This window comes from Cervus canadensis, chromosome 5 (genome assembly GCF_019320065.1).
Source record: "Cervus canadensis isolate Bull #8, Minnesota chromosome 5, ASM1932006v1, whole genome shotgun sequence".
Classification (NCBI taxonomy): Eukaryota; Metazoa; Chordata; class Mammalia; order Artiodactyla; family Cervidae; genus Cervus; species Cervus canadensis.
This window is the reverse complement of record NC_057390.1, coordinates 24,459,863-24,466,496: the sequence shown is the minus strand read 5'-3', so window position 1 is coordinate 24,466,496 and position 6,634 is coordinate 24,459,863. Positions and strand designations below refer to the sequence as shown.

Genomic DNA, 6,634 nt, shown 5'->3' with positions numbered 1-6,634 from the left:
AAATCTATGAAACAAAAAACTAGGTATGTGAAAAGATAAATAAAAGTGGAAAACATCTTCTGAGTTTGATCAGGACCAAAAAACCACAAATGATCAATATCAGAAGTTAGAGAGGACATCACTACAGACTATAAAGATAAGAAGTGAATATTATGAACAACTTTATGCCAATAAATTCAAGAAATTTAATGAAATAGACAAAATTTTCTGAAAGACACAAAATGCCAAAACTCATTTAAGAATAAATAAATAACCTGCATAGCCCCCATATTTATCTTAAAAAAAAAAAAAACAAAACCTGAATTTGTAGGGTTTTTAAAAAATTTTCCTACAAAGAAAACTGCAGGCCCACAGTACTTTACTCGTGAATTCTGCCAAATATTTAAGGAAGAAATAATACAACATTACAACACTGAAAACTATAAAACATTGTTTAAAGAAATTAAAGCCCTAAATAAGTGAAGATACACATCTTATTTATGGAATCAGAAGGCTCAACATTGTTAAGGAAGCAATTCTCACTCAACAGATTTCTTGTAAAAATCCCAGGATATTTTCATACAAATTGGCAAACTAACCCTAATGTGTGTATGTGTATATATAGTGTTATGTGTTGATTACTACAGTCATATAAATATATATAACTTTATATATGGTATGTATATATTTGTATGATTACAGTAACCAACACGTGACACCACATTGACATATAGCTCAATAAGATAGAATGAAGTCCATCAAAAGACCAGCACAATTATGATCAATTCATTCTTGACAATCTGTGAAGTCAATTCAATCAGGAAAGGGTATGCTTTTCAACAAATGGTGCCAGAATTAGATGCTGTTGCTGCTGCTAAGTCACTTCAGTCGTGTCCGACTCTGTGCGACCCCATAGACGGCAGCCCACCAGGCTCCCCCGTCCCTGGGACTCTCCAGGCAAGAATACTGGAGTGGGTTGCCATTTCCTTCTCCAATGCACGAAAAGTGAAAAGTGAAAGTGAAGTCACTCAGTCGTGTTCGACTCTTAGCGACCCCATGGACTGCAGCCTACCAGGTTCCTCCATCCATGGGATTTTCCAGGCAAGAGTACTGAAGTGGGGTGCCACTGCCTTCTCTGGCCAGAATTGGATACCCATACACAAGAAAAGAAAAATTTAGACCTCTACTCACATCATACACAAAAGTGAACTCCTGAAGGTAAGAGCTAAAACACAGAATACCATCTTGGTGACTTTGGGTTAATCAAAAATTTCTTAGCTATAACACCAAAAGTATCATCCATAATTGAAAAAATGGATAAATTGAACTTTATCAAAATTTAAAAGTCTGCTTTTCAAGAGACACCATTTAGAAAAACAAAACTCAAACCACAACTGAGAGAAATTATTTACAAAACATATACACAACAAAGGAATTATATCTAGAATATACAAAAAGTCTTATAACTCAATAATAAAAACATGAGTAACTCAATAAAAAACAGGCAAAAGATTTTAAAGGATAATTCACCAAAGAAGATATCTGAATATTTAACAAGCACTAGAAAAGCCACCCCACATCATTAATGCAGTTCATTGTATGTCAAACATACCTTTTTTAAAAAGCTGTGGAATAAAATAACTAATTGGTCACCTATGGGAATTGTTAGAGCATCAATACATTATTCTAAATATTAGTAGAAAAAGGAAGAGTCCAGCAATATTATCTAACCTTTTCTTTGTGAATTGTGCTTTAGGAAAACCAAATAGTTGATGGGAAAAAAGGTTGTTGTTGTTGTTGTTGTTGTTTTTAAGGTATCACAGTCACAAATACAGAGGGAATAATAGAAACTATTATTGAGTAATCCTTAATACAATAATAAATCTAGACAGAGCATCAACAGCTGCTAAAAAATCATTAGGTTAGAGGCTGATGTGGCATTTCATAATGCATGGACCAGGCTGACCACACCCCAAATCATCAGTAAAAGCAAAACAACCAGCCATTATGTACTTTCCCTCTTGTGATACAATAATATATAGAACCACCTATAATCTATTTTTTTTATTTGAATCTTAATATTACCAAGCTTCTAGATTTAAATGTCAGGGGGATTGAAGAACTTTTGAAATGATGCCTTGTTATTCAATTAGCCAAATTCTATGGGAAATTATATAGATCAACAAACAAATAGGGAATTCCCTGGTGACCCACCCAGTGGTTACCACTCCAGGCTTCCACTACAGGGGACACAGGTTCGATCCCTGGTGGGGCAACTAAGATCCCACATGCTGCACAGCCAATAATTAAAAGTAAAATAAATAAACATCATAAAAGAGAATGGGTAATTAGCATAAATGAAAAGAGAGAGAGAGATTTAGATATTTAAGATATTTTGATCAAATTTAGTGTGTGGACCTTGCTTGGCTCTTGATTCAAATAAACCAATGGTAAAAATATCTTTCAGAGCTAAGTGTGGAAATTTGAATACAGACAAGGTGTTAGATGATGTAGGGGCACTATTATTAACCTTGTTTGGTGTAAAAATGATATTGTGGTTATGCTCTTTTAAAAAGTGGCTACCTGTTGGGTATACATACTGAGGTATTTACAAGTCATATTAAACCATAGCTGGGATTTCCTTTAAAATATTTTGGTGACTGTGGTAGGGGAAAATGTTCTGAGAATGAGATAAATGACAATTCTCGAAAATAATGATGGCTGGATATATATTAAATATATATATTCTCTACTTTTAAATATACTATTTTTTCTACTTTGGATATGTTTGAAAATTTTCATAATAAAGAACTGGGGATTTGGTTTGTTGAATTTTAAATGGGTTGTGTTCACACAGGTGATAGCCATCAGGTTGAGTTCAACATGAGTATTCCCTATCTTTACCCACATACTCAATGACTGTCGGTTACAAATGAGAGGAATGAGTCAGTGGTGAAGAAAACAGCAGAGCAAGTGAAATGGGTAGAACAGTGGCAGCTGGTACCCACCTCTGTGTTGGGGATGAGTGGGGAGTTGTAGGACCGTGACAAATGGAAGATCACATACATGTTCATCCAAAGGGGAGGAAAATGTTGCCATGTGGGAATAAGGGCTCGAGATGAACAAGTCTTCTAATTTTTCATTGAAAACTTGAAATCTAGGCATTGCAGTAAAATCTCCGAATGTGTAGGCAAATGATTATTATTTTTTCAACTTTACAAATCAGCACTAGAAATCCAAACAAAACCTGTCTGGAGGCTAGATTTGTTCCACACACTGCTGTTTTATGATCTCTGACACCACACCATGTAATGCATTATGCAGTAATGCATTAATAATTAGATGACATTCTCAGTAGTTGAATCACAGGGCCAGGACAACTGAGGTTGTGCATATCCGACATGCCCAGATTCTTTATATGCAAACAGCTGTCAGGCCAGGCACTGACCACACTGAACTCTGAACTGAACACAGGCTTACAATTATCTCTATCAAACTGCATCTTGTCACTTGTCAGAAACATTTGTCTCTTATTCTACCTTCAAATTCTACTGAATTTGCACTCCCTTCCAGCTCTTTGTATCACACACAATTTTAATTAGCCTGTCCAAAGCCATCTACAAAGTTAATGTCAACCTGTGTTCAGTGGAGTTCAATGTGCGGGTCAGGCTTCCCTCTGGCTAGACAGCTACAGCTATTCAGCTATAACTTCACCCTGCCTTCTGAGTTTATCCAACTCATATTTATCCATCTTCCTCCTTGCATACAGGTCTAATCCAATAGTTTTGTGGTGATAGGAATGCCACCTCCTTATACCTGTATATGTAGTACTTTATGGTTTTTATAGCATGTTTCCATAATTTTCTGACTTGATCTTTATCACTCTTCACAACCTTTAAAAGACCTATCAACCTCACATTAAGACACTGACCTACAAATCTGCCAGTGGTCTATTTGTTTGTTTGTAATCCACTAATAACCTATCCGGTGATTTTTAGCTTAAACAGAGCAAGGACAACTAATTTAGCTTCTTACCTTCCCACTTCAGCGCCTCACCAGAAAAAGAGTTCCCCAAACCACCATCATTCCAGCAATAACCTGTAGGGACAGAAACAATATTTAAGAGGAAGAATGTTCTAACCATTAGAGTTGACAGAAAGTGGAATGCATCACCTTGAGAAGAAATGAAATGCTGATGCTAAAATTTTTCAAACAGGAGCTGGGGTTTTGTAGAGGGGATTCCCAGTGTGGACAAGGGGTTGGGCAGAATGATCTTTCTTTCATTTGTTTCTGTCCATGTGGCCCACGTGGGCCCAAAAGCTTATTTCCAAAAGCTCAGCTGAGCTTTTGGAAATATCTGACCAGTTCTTGGCAATGATAACCTCTGAAAGTTAAAAATACACACTTGGCAAGTGTGACTGTTTTTATGCTTTGTACATTTTAACATTAATTTCCTTTTTAAAAATTTTTCAGCAAATGTTTTTAAAATGCCAGCCTTTTCTCTATTAAAAATTGTAAAGAATCCATACAATGGAATATTATCCAGCCATAGGTTTAAAAAAAAAGAAAGTACTGATACAAGGTAGGACAGGATGAATCTTGAAAACATTGAAAGAAGCCAGTCACAAAAGACCACACATTATGATTCCATTCATATGAAGGCCCAGAAAAGGGGAAATGTAGAGACACAAAATAAATTAGCGATTATTTAGGGGTGGGGTGGGGTCATAGCTGAAGGATACAGGATTTCCTACTGAGTCGATAAAAATACTTTAAAATTGACTGTGGTGATTGCTGGTTGCACCTATCTGTGAAAGTACTAAAATCCATTGAACTGCGAACTTTAAATAGGTGAATGGTAGGGTATATGAGTTATATCTCGATAAAGCTATTTTTTAAAAAATAAGCAAATTTTTTGTGTCGGGGTGGCGGATAGATATTTGTTTCCAGGCTGGCTAGATTTCTAAAGGGGAGCCCTCACCATCTGCAGAGGACGAGCCGGTGAGCGAAAGCGTCTGATCCAGCCAGGTTAGGTGACGTGGGTGGACTTTCTCACATTCCAGGTAGTGTGGGGCTCCCCTTTCGGAATGGGGGGCTGGGGTTAGTAGCCGAGAGGACAAGATTTCCGCCCACTTTCTCAGAGCTTTCTAGGTCTTTCTTCTCAGCACTCCTGATAGTATTTCCATCCCAGGAGTTTACTAGCACACCCCATAAAAACAGCTGAAACCACGCTTATGGGAGAACGCGTCCGGGAGGCCTCTCATCCCAGCTACTCTTGTTCCCCACTTCGCCCCACCTCCCGGGGATGTGGGGCATCCCCCGGCCACCCATCCCCTGGCAAAGCGGCCCCCAGTGCCTCAGGGGTGCGTTCACGTGCTGGAACATTCCAAATCCAGCTGGCAGATTTCCTGCGTCCTGGGGAGGTACTTCTGAACATGGGGTGTGCGGCGGGCAGGAAAGGATATCCCTAGAAAACGTCTGTTCTCCCGTCTGCCAGCGAATTCCACCCGTCCTGACTGACACCGGGGAGAAGGGGCACAAATGGGGAGGGAAACGCCCAGGCACTTTTCCCACACCCCGCAGATCCGCCCAGGGAGGCCTGGAGGCCTGGGGAGGGGAGAAGGGCCCGCCGTCTAGGGGCTCTGCAGATCCGAGGGAGGGGGCGACGACCAGTTAGTAGTAGTTAAAAAGGAGGACAGCGACCGCTCCTGCTCTGGGCGTCGCGGGAGTGGTCGCTCGGCTCCCGCCCAGCCACCCAACGCGCACCCCGCCACACCCGCTCCTGGGTGAGAGGCGGCGGCCGGGAACCGGCTCCGGAAGCTCGGGCAAGCCCCGTAGAGAGGGCGCCGGAATTTTCGATAACGAGACCCAGGTAGGGCCCCATCACCGGTGCGGCTCTCCCGCGGTCCACATCCCCTTTACCGGAATCGGGGAGTGGGTGCCGTTAATGGAAATGCCTAGGGAGAGGGAGCAGCAGGTAAACGTCTGGGTTCGGGCGGCTAGATGGTTCGCGGGAGGCAACAAGTAGCTTGGAAAGGGCGTTAGAGGAGCGGATACTAGCGGCTTCCTGCCTGCCGGGGAGCAGGACATGCTCGCAGAGCAGTCAGCGACGGGAACTGAGGAGACTAAAGAGAGACTGATTCGTTTCCTTGAGCACGGAAGTAAAAGTGGGGAACGTGCGGGTATCCAAAAGGGTCATGCTCCAGGTGAGGCTCGAACTCACAACCTCGGCATTGCTCTGCATGTACTGCTGTATAAGTACCGCGCGCTAACCGATTGCGCCACTGGAGCTCTGCTTACCCCGCCTCGCGATGGCTCTATCAGGGTTTACTCAGGCCCCGTGCGGGCCTCTGCGGAGCATGCGCACCCTCGGCTCGCGGCTCGGCGGGAACTAGCCGGGGCCCCGAGACCCCGCAGCTTCCGGTCCGGCAGCTCCCGGCCGAGTGAAGGCGGGGAGGCTGCGGAAGTCTCCGTCTGGAATGGCGGGCTCGTTTGGCAGGGCCTTGTGAAGAGCTCAGCCCGCCTCCCTGAGCAGCGCGGGAGGAGGAGCCCTGGCCGCTGCGGTCTTAAAACCACCTCCGAGTCCTCGGTGTGGAGCTTCGCCTGCCGGGAGCAGACCCCGCGAGGAGCCGGTCTAACCCAGGAGACAGGCTGC

General features: G+C 42.7%; 1 non-coding gene across 1 annotated transcript; it reads right to left on the bottom strand.

Annotated features, from left to right (window-relative positions):
- Positions 1–6,177: 6,177 nt before the first annotated feature.
- On the bottom strand, positions 6,178–6,270 carry TRNAI-UAU. Its single transcript is given in 2 exon segments — positions 6,178–6,213; positions 6,233–6,270. It is a non-coding gene; the product is annotated as a tRNA-Ile (tRNA).
- Between the last annotated feature and the right edge of the window lie 364 nt (positions 6,271–6,634).